Raw genomic sequence first — 18969 nt, 5'->3', positions numbered from 1 at the left:
TCTAACCGGGAGCTGACCAATGCACAAACCAAACGCTCTGCGCTAGCTTGATCGAGGTACTTTCTTACACGACCGATGTTGTAAAGGCTTGCACTAGCTGCCCTGCAGATGGAGGAGACCTGTTTCTTCATGGTCATATTTTTATCCAGCCAAACGCCCAAGTCCTTCACACAATCCGATTCATGAATGTCCTGACCGTCAACCACAATGGACGAAATAGAGCCAGTCCTTCTGGAGGACACAAAGTTTGCCATGTCGGTCTTAGGTGCGTTTAGAGCAAGTTTATTGTCCATTAACCAATCTCCAATGTCACTGATGCAGTCCTCTACGTGAGAGAGTACCTGAGCACCGTCCTCCTTGTCACCACAGCGAAAGCTGTCCATCAGCTGATTATCATCAGCGTACATCTCAAAGGTGATCCTCTTCTCACGGATCAGGTCACCAAGGGGAAGCGTGTATATAGTGAACAGGATCGGCCCCAAAACTGAGCCTTGCGGGACACCGTACCTCAGCTCGACACTATCTGACACACAACCATTTACTGAAACAGATACCTGTCGCTGTTGAAGGTATGAAGCAAACCAGTTCAAGGCTTGAGACGTCAAACCTATTCTGTCATGCAGCCTGGCGAGTAAGATCTCATGATCAACAGTGTCAAATGCGGCTGACATATCGAGGAGAACTAGAAACGCTTCATGACCTTCGTCCATGCATGACAGAATGTTGTCGACGACCTTTAACAGGACCGTTTCCGTACTGTGACCCTCGCGGTAACCCGATTGGTTCGGGTCGTAGAGCCCATGAGTAGACATATGTTCCTTCAGACGTGAAACCACGATCCTCTCAATCAGTTTTGACAAGTACGATAGGTTGGACACCGGGCGGTAGTTTGAAAGAACATCCTTGTCCAAATTCGACTTTTTCAAAAGCGGCGTGACAAGCGCACCCTTTAGGCTAGGTGGCACTTGCCCAAGTTTAATTGACAAGTTAATGATCTTGACTAGCGCTGGTAATAGTGGAGGCAGACATTTCTTGAGGAGACTGGTGGGGATTGGATCTAAGCTACATCCCTTTGGTGGTAAGGATAAGACAAGCTTCTCCACTTCAGCCTCGGTGGTTGGCCGAAGTACGTCCAACACAGGAGGACGTTCAGGAAGAACAGCTGGTGCTGAATCCGAGTTGGTTCGATCAAGTTTGTCACGAATCGTATCAATCTTGTCTGAAAAGAAGTGGCTGAAGTCCTCGGCGAGTTGCTTGGCATCAGAGTGAGTGGGGAGGGGAGATGCTTTTTTCTTCCCAAGGAGCTCATTCACTATTTTGAATAAGTCCTTATCACTGGCTGCGTCGATTCTAGATCGATTATATTCAAGCTTTGCGTCGTTCACTAAGTTTATCACAGTCACACTATGTGATCGATACAACTGTTTACTGATCTCCGTGCGTTCTTTACGCCACTTCCTTTCAAAACGACGTCTGATACGCCTGGCCTCTCGAATATCTGCATTGAACCAAGGCGTGTGAACCCGTACTGCAAAGGAACGTGTCACTAATGGCGCATGATTTTCAAGTATCTCCTTAAGACAGGTGTCGTATTGCCCGATGAGATCTACAAGATGACCACTGGGATTCAGAACCAGGTCACTGCTTTGGATATCAGCCTGGAAAGCTTCGGTGTCAATATCCTTCAGCTTCCTAAAGGTGGCAGTTTTAGGAGTAGCCAGTGGGCGCACAAGTTTTAGAGAACAATGAACAGCGTAATGATCTTTGGTTGATAACGATGGATCGACAGTGACATCACTAATTATATCATCTGCACCTCGATGCGACAACAGCTGGTCAAGAATATGACCTTTCGCATGAGTCGGCTCAGCCACATGCTGAACAAGTTCGAACGCATCAAGCATGTTGCTGAAGGATACTACGAGGGAATGATCAGTTTTGTCTAAGTGGATGTTGAAGTCACCCGCCAAAAGCAGATGTTTCGTTACCGAGACAACACTTTCAAGGAAAGACCCAAATTCCGCTATGAACTCCTGAACGTTACGCGGGAAGCCATCTGGTCGATAGATGATGATAACCCTCACAGACTCGTGTCCTGATGTGATTGAAACGTCCAAGCACTCAAAATATTTGTAGGCGTCCACAGGATTCCGATGAATCTTTAATCCACCCTTTGTTAGGATGCCGACACCACCACCCCGACGAGATGTTCGAGGTTGATGAACAAATTCGTATCCACTCAGAGTCCCCGTGAGGTCAGCGATTGTGAAGTTATCTGTTTCCTTTCCTTGAAACCATGTCTCTGTAAGCAACACAATGTCGGTATTACGCTCCAACACTGACTCACAAACAGTTGATCCTTTCCCATTGAGCGAACGAGCGTTCCACAGAGTAAGATTCATTGTCTTTGATTCCTGACCGTCACGTTTCCAAATCCCTTTGACATGCATTCCTGCCCGCTTACTGCGCCTGGTTTTTGGGTTTCTGAATAAACCCAAGTCCCTCAAAAGCTTTTGAGTGTCAGGTGAAATGGATTGGTTTTGGTACCATTTCAGGTCAAGCAGGTCCTTCACTGTGTATACTCTCCTGTGCATTGTTCTATCAACACGTGCATGTCCACCAGCATTGAGCATTGTGCCAGTGCATTCCCTGTACATTGGACAAGAATGGCTGCCCCTGCCTTGCTCAAGGCAAAGAGCAAAAAGTACTTGAACGCCAATCCAAGCCAATAGAAGCTTCCCGGTCCAAACAAATGGCATGAACATGGTCCTGAACAGTTCACAAACACATTCAACCGTTCTTGCGACGATGAAACACTCCCGTGATGGAAAAATTCGAGAACTTTGAACGAGGCTCAAGGAGCAGCTGCTGAGCGCTCACCTGACTTCTAATTCGACATTATAATGTTGGAAGCTACTACTGTGTTGGACGCTACTGAGACAGAGAGTATTTATACTGTATTGTTTTAGAGTGATTAGCAAAGCTTTTGTTTGAACTTTGTTTGAACCTCGGACTGAATTCCTTCAACAAACAACAGACCTCCTTGATGATGTTACGACCCTAGCAAGAGAGGCTCGATACAACATTCAAGCTAAGAAAAATCTAATGGTTAAACTAGATAGAATGGGACGTCAAGTAGCCCGCCTACCTGCGATGCTAACTAATGCCGCCATGAGTGCCCCAGTAGAATCTGCTCCTAGGCAAGGTGCCTCAACATCCACCTCAATGAAACGTAAATGTCTCGCTGCATCAGCTGCCTCCACATCGTCACCATGCAAACCTCAGTTGGAGTTTGATCCCTTTGCTCACGCTATGGACGATGATTCCATCAGTAGCATCTTCGATGCATCGATGGAAACACTCGATGCCAACACGACCACTGACATGACTGATGCCATTTCTGAAGAGGCGACTCTGGCCTTGGTGAACAGTGATGACAAGGATTCAGACAACAACAATGCCAACACAGACATTTAATTTCCTCTAGATTGCTTCTTCAAGATTCAGATTAATGCTACTATGTGCATACAGTTTTGCAACACTGGGAAAGCCCTCCCATTTCCTATCAAGCCCGTTCCCTCCTAATTTTAAGAACAACAGTTGGGGCTTCAATTTCATGTAGAAAGCAGGTTGAACTTCAAATTCCCAAATTTCAAACTCACAGAACTGTTTACCTCCAAACATACTATACTGAACCAATGTTGCAAAAATTATGCATAGTATTGTACATAGCATCCACAAGTTAACAAACACTTCTTTTCTATTTTTTGTACGAAATATTTTAGTAAATAAATCTGATTGCAATCGAATCGTGGTTCTTCTTTTAACACCATTCATCAAGCACCCTTGAGTCACCCCAAACAATCAATAATTAACGAAAATGAGGAAGTAAATACAGTCCTGCTGACCACTTCCCCAAATGATAATCATTAAAATCCTTTGAATTGAATACACCTAATTACCCCAGTACGCATATTTCAGGAATAATATGCATGAACTTGAAGAGGAGCAGACACTTGCAGCACAGCGGAACAACACCCCAATCCCTACTGTAACAATGAATATCATGCGCGGCCATGATCAGCGCCGCTACAATAATCCAACCCGTATGGATGAAGTTGCAGCTGTTTTCGTGTCGCCAGATGGAGCCCCACCTGCCAATCGTGATGTTTTGGTCTAACCAAAAGATCATAACCCAAGTAAAATATCATATTTATCGGGGAACATTGACCCCATGGTTTACCCACTATATTTCCCACGAGGCACTTTAGGGTGGTATCCTGGTATGCAACACACAGCAGAGAGGGCAACTGATCGGTACTGCAAAATCTCTTGCTTGCAGTTTTATGCCCACCGACTTGCTGTAAGAGCTGGCTTCAATGCTATATTCTATGGTGCAAAACTCTTCCAGCAGTATGTCGTTGATGCATATGTCCGCACAGAATCCACAAGAATTGGTTGGATACTACAAAACCAGAAGCAGCTGCGAGTGGAAATGTACCAAGGCCTTATGGACCACACCAATAATCAAGCTGCTGAAGAAAACCGCGCCCCAGGCAAAATTGTCGTCCTCCCTTCATCATTTCAAGGTTCTCCTAGATGTATGCAACAAAATTTCCAGGACGCCATGGCCATTGTATCCAAATATGGAAGACCAGATCTTTTTCTCACATTCACATGCAACCCCAAGTGCAAAGACATCATAGATGCTTTACTACCAAACCAGCAACCTCATGATAGACCAGACATTGTCAGCAGAGTATTCAAGCTACATTTAAAGGAACTGCTTCATGACATTCGCAACAACCATGTCCTTGGAATCCCAATCGCCTACGTTTATGTCATTGAATTTCAAAAACGGGGTCTACCTCACTGCCACCTATTAATCATATTGAGCGAAGAAAGTAAGCTCAAAGAACCAGCTGACATTGACTCCCTCATATCTGCAGAAATACCAGATCCAGACTTACAACCAGACTTATTCAACATCATCAAAACAAGTATGGTTCACGGTCCATGTGGTGCCCTTTACTACGCCTCTCCCTGTATGGTTGACGGCAGCTGCTCCAAAGACTACCCAAAGTCTTTCCAAGAACAAACAGCACTAGCAGTCAACGGATATCCCCTGTACCAAAGGCGAGACAATGGCCGCACTATCGTTATAGGAAACAAAGAAATTGACAACAGGTGGATTGTCCCATACAATCCCTATCTTTCCAAAAAGTACAATGCTCACATCAACCTTGAGGCATGCACTTCGATTAAGTCTGTCAAATACCTATTCAAATACGTGTACAAGGGCCATGACTGTGCAAACGTCAGACTTACTCAGACATATGAACTAACACACGATGAGGTTAATACTTTCATTGACACCAGGTATGTCAGTGCTCCTGAGGCATTCTGGAGGCTATCTGAATTTAAACTCCATGAACAGTCGCATTCAGTATATAGACTAGCCATACACCTACCACAACAGCAGCCAGTTTACTTCCAACGAGGCGCCCATGAAGAAGCAGCACAAGCAGCGCAAGAAAAAGACACCATGCTCACAGCCTACTTCAGAGTCAACAGCAACCAACCTACACCATACCTATACACAGAGTTCCCACTTCACTATGTCTGGAATAAAACCAAAAAGATCTGGACTCAACGAAAACAAGGAGGGGACAAGGTTTTGCCACGAATATACTCAGTTAGTCCCAAAGATTCAGAGAAGTACTGCCTGCGCATTCTCCTCCATCATGTTCCGGGTGCCACAAACTATAATGACCTCAAAACAGTGGACGGTGAAATAATGGAAACATTCAAGGATGCATGCATACGTCGACAGCTTCTAACAGATGATAGGGAATGGGACCATGCCATGACTGAGGCCACAACCTTTCAAATGCCACAACAACTTCGCACCCTCTTTGCTACAATCCTGATCTACTGCAACCCACAAAATGCTCTCCAGCTCTGGGAAAAGCACAAAGATGCAATGACAGAAGACTTCCTGGACCTCCACCACTTGCCACCTGACAGAGCAGATGACAGAGCCCTTGCCCACATCAGCACCATATTAGAGCAGAACAGTTTGACATGTAGCCACTTCGACCTTCCCGAACCAAACACAAACCCAGAGGTACCAGATTTGCATACTGTTTCGGAGTACGACTTGGAACATGAGCGTAAGGAAGCAACAAGACTGTGTAACATGCTCAACACAGAACACCCTAAGTGACAATCCACGTGACGAATGACGTCAACCATAGATTTGCTTGTTGCATGGCCGACAGGACGCGTTTTCATGTCGCTCGTGCGTTTTTTAGAATGTAAGTAATACTGCCGATTTATAATGGTTTATTTCTCGACGTTTTCTGAGTGAATCTATTTTGTAAAGCCAGTTTGTATTTTATTGCTTGGTTTTGATGTTAGCTCGATTGGACTACGGTGTACACTATGCGAATATTGGAATAGCCAGGCCGGGGCTTGAGTTCACCTGCTTGAGGGTGGCAGGCACGTGGGATTACTTTGTGATTGGGGTATAGCATGCAGGATTGCTGCAGTATCTTTATGATTTAGTACAGCATGTAGGATTGCTAGTATCTTTCTGTGTGATTTAGGTCCAACATGTAGGATTGTTGGCAACAGCATGTGGGATTGCTTTGATATGTGAATAATAGTGTAGCACCAGGGGTGCTTATATTTAGTGTATGGGTTGGTATCGGTAGTTATGGTACATGATGTTGGATGATAGCTCCCGGGAATGGCTAGTAGGATGATTGGCGTCGGCATTTGAGAGTGTGTCGGTATCCTTATAATTTCTACAGCAGGGAGAGAGGCTGGCCTCGGTATTCAAAAACTTTAACACTAGCTAAGTATCGCGGTTGCTTTGTTGGCAAATAGTTACGATATCTTGGATTTGTTCATTTTCCCAGAGAAAGGTTATAATATCTCAGCATAGTTGGAGTGTTGTGAAGGAAGGAGGACAACACGGTTGTTGACATATAGTATAAAGCATAGTATATAAGGCTGGTTAGAGTAATCTGACACCCGTGCCACAGAGAAATCGTAATGTACAGAACGGCACGGGATTAAATCCATTGTGTAGATGTCGGTATTACAACATGGTCAGGGAAGCTGTTATCGGGCCGGGCACATTTTTGCGCTCGTCAGAAATCTGCTATTGAGAAAACAACTTGGTTGCCACGGCCTTCAGACGATTGCGTAAGAGTTACACATAACTTTCTAAAACACCATTGTGAAGCTTGGCTATATAAGGTGACGGGTAGACAGAGAGAGTCACTCATACGTCGAAACTCAAGCGGTTCATGCGAATATTCAGGTAAGTTCTACTTTCCCGGTTGGAGCTCGATTTCTGGGCGGGTCTCGCGGCACCGTACGAGAAAAGTTCTTATACTCCGGTATTTATTGCAGTAGAATGGTATTGCCACCAGTACTAAAAAGACGTCACTCCTTGAAGGATCGGGACATAGTCATTCAACTCGTCAAAAAGGTGAAGGCCAGTACAGAGGTACCCAAGGAGTGGGCGAGGTTACAGCCAGACAAAGGGTTGGAGGACCTAACGCAGGACGCCCTAGTCCAAGCCTTCACAGACATCACAGCGAAAGAGTCCGAAGATTTTCTAGAATTAACGGATAGAGAGATGAACATCGTAAATTTAAGGATCTTGGTGCACTCGGCAATTCTTCTGGCGAATGAGATTGGTCAACCTAAGGGCCAGGATTTGGTAAGTGAGCATTTTTTGCGATCCTAATTAACAAATGTTAGTGTAGGCATTAGAGTAGCTCACCCCGAGCCCTGTCGTTATTCCCATCTGAGAATTGGGCAATAATAGTGGAACTAGATCGGCACCCTGTGCAAGTAACACCTTAGAGCATGTTTGTCAACGTGCCTTATCACTTACAATAATACGTATCAAATAATACAACATGCTGTATTTCAGCTGGAGCCGATGGCTGGACCAAGTGCAGCTAGTACGACTATTCTGAAAGATGCTCTGACCCCTCCTACTCCGGTTACAACGGACCAGGATGTCAATACCCAGTCGGCAAAGAGCAAGGCCGTTAGAGTCATCAAGGAAAAGGTACGAAGCGTGGCGTCACAGAATAAACCTAACGAATCCTTGATATTGTTATTATTGGATGACTTGGTAAACCTCGCAAGAATAGCCCAAGATGCGAAGTTGCCTGTTTACGACGAGCTTGCCAGACAAGCTCGTAATCATCAGGGGAAAATGAAGTTATCCACATTTGTTTTGCAAGTATTAGGAGGAGGAGCCTCGGATGCCATAGCCAAGGCATTAGCGAAATGTAAGCGCTCCTCGAGGGCGAAATCGGACAGCGATTCCGATAGTGATGAGGTGACCCGCAAACGTAAAAAGAAGTCGCCGGTGAGGCCACAGTCGCCACTGCAAGGTCTTTTCCCTCAGCTCCACGATCAGTATTCCTCGGGGTATCCTTCATATGGAAGAGGTTATAATAGTGGTTATAATTACGGCAATTATAGACCTTATGGTCGGTATCCATATTCAAGAGGTGGTAGAGGTAGGGGAAGGCCTATGCCATGCTATTTTTGCGGGTCATTGGATCACCTCGTTAAAGACTGCCAGAAAAAGAAAGAAGCACAACCAAAGTAAATGTTAATACCACATTCACTTCAGTGTCATATATAAATAGGTTACTTAGGATCTTTTAACCCTCATCCCGGGGAGTCTTCGCCCTATGGAATTTATTTCCTGTGGGTTGAGGGTTGGAAGTCCTTCCCATACGCGATTATTTTCCCTTTTTCAGGGAGGAAGTATGCATGTGCCCGAGTGGGAAAAATCAGTTGAGTTCAACCCATTGCGGGCGGCAAATAGTATGAAAAAGACCCCACGTTGGAGATTATTGAATGGGAAGGACATCCAACCCTCAACCCCAATCTCAGCTATCAGATTTGAAAGTGTAATAAAAGGTGGTTCTAGTTTCAACGTTCAGACATTGCCACTGCGGGACCCTGATACATTCGTAGCTGGAGGCCTACATAATCAAATTGATGAGTGGGAGAAGTTAATGCAATCTCGTTTAGATGATAATCCACCTAACGATACTCTAAGAGCATGGCTTGTTAATGGTGTCACGGTTCAGGATATGTTTCGGCCGTTTAAAGGAAAGTTTAAGGGGAAAGCTTACGACTCCGAAACACCGCCGTCTGCCTATTTTCCTAATCTATACTATAATGCGCGTTGTGGCCGCTAAATAGGAGGCGATTTTTGTTTCAAAATTGGGCCTTGGAAATGCGTCGAATTCTTGCAACTTTTGGCTTCGTAGGTTTGGATCATAAGTAAGAGTGTCACTGAGCGTGTCATACGTCGAATATCTTGGTGGTTTTGGAATAAATAACAACTTTTCAGAGAGCATGTCGACTGGAGAGCTCCGCTCATTCTCAAAAGCATACACAAACTTTACGCATATTCTCCCTGCCACATCAATATTAGCTTCCAGCACGTATGTAGTGCTATACAACCTGGTCCATGGTGCAGGGTATTAGCAGGGAGATTAATGATTAGCCTATTCTATTTTAGTTCTATTCGAGAAACACTGACCGGAGTGATAAGGCAAATTATGCAGGGTGGCCTACCGGAACATGCAGTCAGGGTATCAATAAACAGTTATGCCAGGATGGACAAAATATGTACAGTGGCCAGCGCTTGCTCTTTGATTTATTCTTTACTGATTGATGTTGTCAGTTTGAATTGCGTTCTGCATCTCTCCATGCGCCTGGCTTTGGTCCGACAGTGGCATTGGGTACGGGAGTGGGTAGGTGATATGCCTAATATGTGAGGCCCTTATTTGGAACAGGACCTGCTGTCACTGGTCTCAATGCATTGTGCAAAATAGCGTACTCCAATCAATCTATTGGGGGTTGCATGTAGATAGCAGCAATAAGTCCCTTAATGCAGTTCATTTCGTGTTTAACCTTTAATAAAACTTCAGTAACGTTAGAAATTTAATGCAGTTCAATCATCGTGCCCATTTAACTAATGTATATTACATTTCAACTTTGCCCGCTCCATGGGTATATGCTTGCTATTAATTGTCGGGATCACGCGTCATTTATTGCGTGTGAGCTTGAAAAGAGAATAGCTATGGGATCGATTAGCCTTGTAGGTAAACTCGATAACTGCCAGATGCCACGCATTGTTATGCCTCTCACAGTGGAACCCTACAAGTCACGCCTATGCCACGATGAACGTTATCTTAACCTATGGGTCAAAGATAATCATTTTCAATTGGAAACTCTGCGTGATATTCATAGGTTGGTTCAGCATAACGCGAGAATGATAAGTTGTGATGATAAGTCCGGATACGACCATATTTTGTTGTCTCAAGATAGTAAAACTTGCTTCGGACTCCAATTCGGTGGGTGGGTTATGGTGTATAATACGTTACCATTTGGTTGGAAGGCCTCGCCCTTTGTGTACCAATCTATTGGTATGCTTGCTACTTCATACATGAGGAGTTTTGGTATTCGTACAACTCAATATATCGATGATAGATTTTCCGCTGAATCATTGAGTACGCTAGTATCTGAACATACATTGTCAATTGAGATTATAAGGTATTCAGTTCTCGAGTTGCTCACTCGTCTTGGTTATACATTTGCGTTGCATAAAAGCAACCTAGGGTCTGCCAATAACAATCACCCGTAGCCTTGGCAACGAGGTCAAGGGAGTGGACAAAAGCGCACCTGTACGATTTAGCGGCAGAGCGGGGCGGTTGTAATTATGTCAAGAGTGCTTGCAGGTGTGCCGCAGGTGGATGATAATAGCTGTCAGCGTAAAATCAGCAGTCTCTTTCAATTGATATACAGGGTACAACGGGATCAAACGAGAAGAAGGCCTCTACAAATTTTTAATAAAGTAAACATTGTACATGTATAGAAGCGTCGATCATCATCATGTCATCATGAAGAAGCACAGGGCTTGCGCAGTTGGTTACTGCGCATCAGCGGGCTGCGGGATGTGCAGTTGGCTACTGCGCATCTATATTTGGCGCCGCTATCTGGTTACAAAATACCATGTGCTTTGACGATGTCGGGGTCCGGGGAGCAAGCGGGGAGGGCAAGGCCAAGGGGGATCAAAAACTTTTTTTGGAACCAGTGAACTTTTTATTCGTACAACTTCACTTTTTTTATCGTATAAACTGTCTTCAGGTGGTTATTTTATGTTGAGTGCCCGTACAAGCACAACTTTTTATCTCTCCGTATAATATAGTGTACCCGACCGTACAGCGGTGCACAAACATCGGAAAACGTACAAAATACGGTTGAAACGTACAAGTAAACGCCCTGTGCATGTAACGGTTTGAATACTAGTATTTACGTGGATACCCCGTCAATGCGTCCCTCCCGCCGACTGACGTGACGGCGCAAATTGCCGTGAAGCGAAATGTTTTGCCTACGATACTAACGCTGCAATGTCGTTTTATATCATCAGAATTAGGCCTGAAATTGCACCTCAGAGCATCTAGGTTTCAAAATTTTCCGGACCCCCCCACCAAAAATGCGCCTGCGGCGCATATAGGAGCTGGCCTCCGGCCAGCTGCGCCCCGTTTTATTGAAATCCTGGCGAGAACACTGCCACCTAAAATAGTTAACTGTCTCATGCAGAAATCAAAAATTACATCCTACTGAGACGGGCTGCTTGATGTTACGAAATATTGGGTGATATGAATAAAGACTAGTAAATGATTTTACTTCAGTTTTGTAGAGAAAGGCCTTGTGTAAATGTACATGGGGTTTTCAGTAAAAGCAATTGCTAGTCTTTATTCATATCACCCATTGTCTCGTTTGACATCACCACATGATGTCTCATACAGATGACCAGGATTGATTGTGACATCATATCCGATTTCGCTAGGGCTGCCTGCTACGACACTCGGCCAAAACGGCATTGACATCACCACAAAGCCATATACTCTCACATACGGATGAGCCTGATTTTGCCAAATTTCATGAATGTGATACAGTTGCTATAGAACGTTTGTTTATTGGCCATAGGGACCATGACTTCCGTCAGATGTGGCATCTAAACAGATAAGATCATTGCCTATTCATTTAACCTTGCCATTCTAATGAAATTGACAGAAGGATGCCACTGCTATTACATTTTATGTGAAACAACCTGACAGATATGTCCATTACAAGTCTGCAATAATGTGGTTCCTCAGGTTTATGTATAAATCTACTGCTTCGAAAAAACATGCTGGAGGACACCAACCATTCATGTCCATATATAAGGTACACAATTCAAACACATCCCGGCCACATGGATTAAAGTGCCACGAAATGTACACTCCGGTTTGCAAACTGCTATTTCAGCATCATCAACAGGAACCAAATATTCTCTGGTGTGGTATAAATGGGGAAGAGTGAACATGACAACCGGTCTACCACATGGCGCATTGTTTGACCTTTTCCGCGATATAATGTGCGTGTTCCACAAATGAACGACCTCGTCTAACTCCTCCTGCAAATAAGAAAAGTAGTAGAGTGATTGGAAGGCCCAGGCCTAATGAGAATAATTGTACGGTGAGGACCAATCAACCCGACTGTGTAAGATCCCTTTTGACCAGGGAATCCTGTACAATTGAGCACTCTCCAGGACGGCACTGCTACAATAAAGTGCCACGTATACGCATGTTCATAAATTTAATACACACCCCGCTATTAAAACACGCTAAGAAAAAAATATGGCAACGACGGGGACTAAACCACAAGAACATCTGAACGCTTTGGAATCACAGTTACATTAAGTAGGGTAAATCAAACTAAAGTATTTCTACTTTTTAAAAACTTTTAATACCTGTAGGACGTTCATGAAGCAAAACTGAACCAGTGATGTATCAAGGAGGTCGCCTGTAAAATGCCCATCGACTTTAATTCGTCTCAGCATTGTAATCCAATTCTGCGCATTCTGACGTCTTAGGATTTCCCACCAGAATTCGATTCTCTGATTATGACAACTTTTTCCATAGAAAAAGCTATTGTTCCCAACCAGGAAGGTCTGCATTTGTGCCACATGTTCGTTTTCGGTACCCATGTCACATCGTATCTTCTGCGGGCAGCCTTGCCTGGCCTCAACAGCTTCCATGTAATACCAAGCTACAACACGTGGATCACCACTGGTTGAATAAACCTCGAGCCATATTATATTTCGTGAAAACCCATCGATGCAACCATTGATACAAAGACCATACGGTTTCAATTTATCATATGAATCAAAGTGCCAAATACAGTTCGGACCTCTAGAGAAGTATTCTCTACGGCGCATCCTTCTGCCAGACCTTAACTGAACTCCAACAGGATCAAGAATCTTCAAAAAGAGGCTGACATCCTCTAACGAAACTACAAAGCCTTTCTGAACACATCTTAAATGCATCCATCTGTATCCATATACATCCCCACCTTCTTGTAGCGATCCTTCAATAAAAACTGCCAATTTAACCAGGTCAGATTTGTGCTCACAGCGAAAGAGTCCGACTCGACGTAATACACGATGGAGGGTTCGTTTGCTCAGTATTATCCTATGATTATGAGCCAGAGATTCAACTATCTCGCTGTAGTTGAGGCCATGTCCAAAAAATTGTACAAGTTGATCCATGCCGTATGTATATGTGTAGCAGCGCAATGACGGGCTTCTCGCCGTATGTCCGGTGAGGTGTAAATTTGCAATAAGAAAAAGTCGTAATTACGAGATAAAAAGTCGTTATTACGAGATAAAAAGTCGTAACTACGAGATAAAAAGTCATAATTACTAGATAAAAAGTCATAATTACGAGATAAAAAGTCGTTATTACGACTTTCTGGAGAGAAATTTTATTTCTTTATTGGCACTAAAATGCTGCCGTACATATCATATTCCTTGGCATAAATTAAAATAGGAGTGCGGGAAGAAGGTTTTTTAGCAGGAGGAAAGCGAGAACATTTTGCGCCGTCGTATTCCAATATGACTGGTTAGTGGTGAAATCTGCTTTTAATTTTGCAAATTAACATATTCGTTTTTCTAGTTCTGACGTCGTCTGAATTAAAGATGCTTTCCCAATCCTTGACTGGTCTGGCAAGAGGCATTGCAAGGAAAACGTGACGTCATTTTGGCCATTCTTCTTACCGCACGCCCTCCCTCTCCGTAAAACTTCCTGACATGGTGTGAAGTGGGAGGACGCACAATGGGAACCACACTGCCGCGATGTTAATAGTTTCTATTTATAGAATTCAGCGGCAGAGATTTTAAGCACGGTAAAAGTAGATTAACTCGGCTAATCTCAATGGATTTTACCCAGGAATGTTTTCAAGGCGAGAGAAACATCTGATTTAAGTACTGCGCTTATTGGATTTCATGTTCATGCCAAAGATTGGCCTAAAACGTGGAAGAAAAGAGTGCATTATCGAGTGTTGGAGAGGTCACGTGATTGGACGAGAAACCTGAACAAAGTTTTCGCGCTTTTAGCTGTCAACATCAATGGCTATAATATACTCCTGCAGAATAGTAGAACTAATAGAACTAATTTCCGAAGTTTCCAATAGTTTGAACACAAATCAGAACATCACCCATCAGCTGGACTCAGATTTGCATAAATTACGATAAATAATGAGGTCATCGCTTCAATTTCGCAAAGAAAGTTGACTCCATTCGAAGGTTGTTTTGACCAAATTCCGTTGAACTCATCGTTATGAGGGCATTTGAACACATTCTCGTTGATCTTTTCTATAAACGTGTGAAGTTTCGTACCAAAATACGTTTCCGTAAAGGCTTAAAAAAGAAAATTTGTCACTTACAAAATCATCGCTCGGTAGAAATAATGAAACGGCCAGGGGCCATTGTGCTCACCGTATAGATATTTGGTGCTTTGGAATTCATCCAGGTTAAGAAACATTGTACATGTATAGTATATAGGTCAAACCAAAGTCGGTATGACATGTGATGTATCGTTGCTTGGAGTAAGTACCATTATGGTAACCATAAGAATATCATCAAAAACAAGTCACTAATAAACGAGATATTGCACTTTTTACCAATTTTAGTTTTGGCCTCTTGGTGGCCAAGTTGAGTACCAGATCAGATCGAAATTCGGTGTCCAAGGTGACATGACGTAGGGAGTCATGTGCACCAAATTTCAAGTTCATAGCTATAGTGGTTAAGAAACGTGCCATAGTTACACTCAAACGACCAATCTCATATGATATGTGATGTATCCCTGCTAGGAGAACCTACCATAAAAATGTTATTGAAAACGAATCACTAATAAGCGAGATATCACACTTTCTAGGTTTTCACTTTTGGCCCCCTGGTGGCCAAGCCGAGAATCAAACCGGACTGAAATTCAGGGTCAGAGGTCAGCTGACCTAGAGGGTCCTTTGTACAAAGTCTCAAGTTCATAGCCTTAGGGGTTAACAAACGTGCCACAGTTACGCTAAAATGGCCAATTTAAGCCGTTTGACCTCTGCGACCTTCACAAGAACATCAAATCAAAAACCCGTATCATATGTGATGTATCCTTGCTAAGAGTATCTACCATAACATTTTTACCAAAAACTAATCAGTGATAAGCGAGATATGGCACTATTCAGATTTTTTGTTTTGGCCCCCTGGTGGCCCAGTTAAGAATCAGACCAGACCGAAAATCAGTGTCACAGGTCATCTGACCTAGGGAGTCATGTGTACCAGGTTTAAAGTTCATAGCTTTAGTGGTTAAGAAACGTGCCATAGTTACACACAAACGGCCAATTCACAACATTTGACCTCTGTGACCTTGAAAATAAGGTCAAATCAAAAACCGTAGGATATGTGATGTATCCTTGCTCGGAGTACCTACCATAAAAATAGAATTGAAAACAAGTCACTATTAAGCGAGATATTGCACTTTTTACTTTTTTTAGTTTTGGCCCCCTGGTGGCCAAGTCGAGAATCAGATCAGACTGAAATTCGGTGCCAGAGGTTAAATGATGTGGGGAATCAGGTGCATCAAATTTCAAGTTCATAGCTTTATTGGTTAAGAAACGTGCCCCAGTTACACTCAAACGGCAAATTTACGCCATTTGACCTCTGTGACCTTGAAAAGTAGGTCAAATCAAAAACACGTATGATATGTGATATACCCTTGCTAGGAAAACCTACCATAAAAATTTCATCAAAAACAAATCACTAATAAGCGAGATATCACACTTTTTAGATTTCCACTTTTGGCCCCCTGGTGGCAAAGTTAGGAATCAGATCGAACCAAAATTCAGCACCAGAGGCTATGTGATATAGGGGGTTATATGTACCAAGTTTCAAGTTCAGAGCTTTAGTGGTTAAGAAACGTGCCATAGTTTACACTCTAATGGCCAATTTACGCCATATGACCTCTGTGACCTTGAAAACAAGGTCAAATTAAAAATCCGTATAATATAAAATGTATATTTGCTATGAGTACCTACAACAAAAGTTTTATCGAAAACAAGTCACTAATAAGCGAGATATCACACTTTTTAGATATCGACATTTGGCCCCCTGGTGGCCAAACAGAGAATCAGATCGGACCGAAAATCAGTGTCAGAGGTCAGCTGACCTAGGGCATTCTGTGTACAAAGTTTCAAGTTCATAGCCCTCGCAGTTAAGAAACGTGCCACTGTTAGGATACGACGACGACGACGACGACAACGACGACGACGACGACAGACACAGCGCTATCATATAGACTCCCCTTACGGTGAGCCAAAAAGGTCACCGCCATTTTCTTGATGATAGTACTCCAGGTAACCTCGGCGGGAAATTTAAAGCGGAATCATCCAGGGTCAAACAACAGTTTTGCTCACTACCGCCAACTGGTGATATAAATCGACACTAATCTATTTTATATCAAAACTTCTGTATCATGAAGACCTTTTCAAATTTATTTCAAGCTTTTATCTGCTGGAATAGAGCGTCAAAAAATTGTTTTTTCATTTACGCATTTTGCCTCCTGGGGAGCTGAATTTGCGTCGAATCGCCCAAATTCTTTTCCGTAAGCAACATTTTCTGCAGTGTTTATAAGCAAGACTAGATTTGAAGTGCCTCGGTTGTATGATTACAAAATGCCCAACTTTGACTACAGGATGGATGGAAGGATGGAAGGATGGAAGGACGGACACCAATTGAATAGCTATTTGACTAACTCCGCTGACTTTGTCAGCTGAGCTAAAAAACCTTTTATTTGATTTGAATGTAGGTCAACTTGTTTTCAAATATATGTGGCAACCCCCTTGAAAAAAACATGGCAACATTTTGAATAAAATCTCGCAACATTCACGTGACCGAACAATACCACCTGATCTTCCTTTTCCACTGAGGAACGCCATTTTGTTTCCCATATTTGGCACATGCGTCATAATTTATTCATACGAATTCTGTATCCATGGTAATCACTCGAGATTGAAGAACTAGTTTTTCTGCCGACCTGATCACCACTTGCTTATCCGCGAATAGAGTAACAATAGGGAAACACTGAAATACGGGAGACACTGACCGATGATACACTGAAACACTGAAATACCGATCCACTGTCGTTGTGCATATATCCATAAGGAGGAGACTTTAGGATTGACATTCACTGCCGGCTTTGGACATTGGCTGATGTCAGGGAGAGGATGGAACAGCAATAATCGTATTCATCTGAAAGAACAAGGAATTATGATATGTTTACAACTATGAAAATTCTCTTAATCTGTACTGTAAACTCGACTATGAACCATCCTTTCATGGCAGCCTGGATGACATAATTAGACCCCCGAATGGACAAATTACGCAAAGACGTGGCAAGTTCAAAAGTTTTGTGAATTTAACTCCAAGCGCCTTTTGCAGTCCACACAACATTTTGCCTTGCGTTCTCAAAGGCGTCTCCTGGTGTAATGAGTAAATGAAATGGCCAGGGCCATTGTGCTCACCTCTAACGTGCCGTCATTGTAAAATGGCGGTGCCATAGGAAAATTTTGACCTCTGTGACCTTGAGAAGTAGTTCAAATCAAAAACCCACATTTATGAAATGTATCCTTGCTAGGAGTACCTACCATAAAAATGTTATGAAAATCAGACCACTATTAAACGAGCAATCAAACATTTTAACTTTGGACATTAAATTTGGCCCCCGGGTGGCCAAACTAAGAATTTTTCAAGATGCCCGCCTGGCACCCATATTGGCTATCACATTTGATAAAAAATCAAGGATTTAGTAGAGAGTACATAGATTTACATCCAGATCAAATTTGGTTGCAATCCGATCATTAGTTTCGGAGTAATAGTACTGTGTTTATTTTTCAAGATGGCTGCCTGGCGGCCATAGTTGATGTCCGAACGGCCGAAATTTTAGGGGTGGAATAGAGAATCCCCAGATACATGTCCACACTAGTTTAAAACCTTCTAGCTAAAATAGATAGGAAACATGCTACTGTTCAGTGCATCAGCAAACTTTGACCTCTGTGACCTTGAAAAGGAGGTCAAATCAAAAACCCGGAGGATATATGATGCACCTTTGCTAGAAGTACCTACCATATTTTTTTCAAAATTTCCCGACTACTATTAAGGGAGATATTGCATATTTTCACTTTTAACGTTTGGCCCCCTGGTGGCCAAACCATGAAACGAATCAGACCGAAACTTGGTCTCCAAGGTGTCAAATCATAAGGGTACATGTGTACTAAGTTTCAACTCAATAGCTCTAACAGTTACGAAACGTGCCCTGCTAACGGACGACGACGGACGACGACGACGACGACGATGACAACGGACGACGGACGCCACAGTATGGGATAAGCTCACCTCTGCTAAGAGGTGAGCTAAAAATGTGCACGAAAACTAATTGTCTGATTGAATAATCCGGTTATATGCATGGGCCACAAACAGACCCTGATCCCTACTGAGCTTGGGTCCAACGAGATATTCAATTTAAATGAAATGGCCAGGGC

The 18969-nt window shown here is 43.2% G+C and overlaps 1 long non-coding RNA gene across 1 annotated transcript in view; it reads right to left on the bottom strand.

Annotated features, from left to right (window-relative positions):
- LOC135499999 (uncharacterized) overlaps positions 1-17675 on the bottom strand; it is a 102111-nt gene extending 84436 nt beyond the window's left edge. Inside the window, exon 1 of the long non-coding RNA XR_010449380.1 lies at positions 17535-17675. This is a non-coding gene — a long non-coding RNA (uncharacterized LOC135499999). The remainder of the gene's footprint in view (positions 1-17534) is intronic.
- Between the last annotated feature and the right edge of the window lie 1294 nt (positions 17676-18969).

Source organism: Lineus longissimus, chromosome 15 (genome assembly GCF_910592395.1).
Source record: "Lineus longissimus chromosome 15, tnLinLong1.2, whole genome shotgun sequence".
Lineage (NCBI taxonomy): Eukaryota > Metazoa > Nemertea > Pilidiophora > Heteronemertea > Lineidae > Lineus > Lineus longissimus.
Note: the sequence above shows the minus strand (reverse complement) of the source record. Positions and strands in the feature narration are given on the sequence as shown.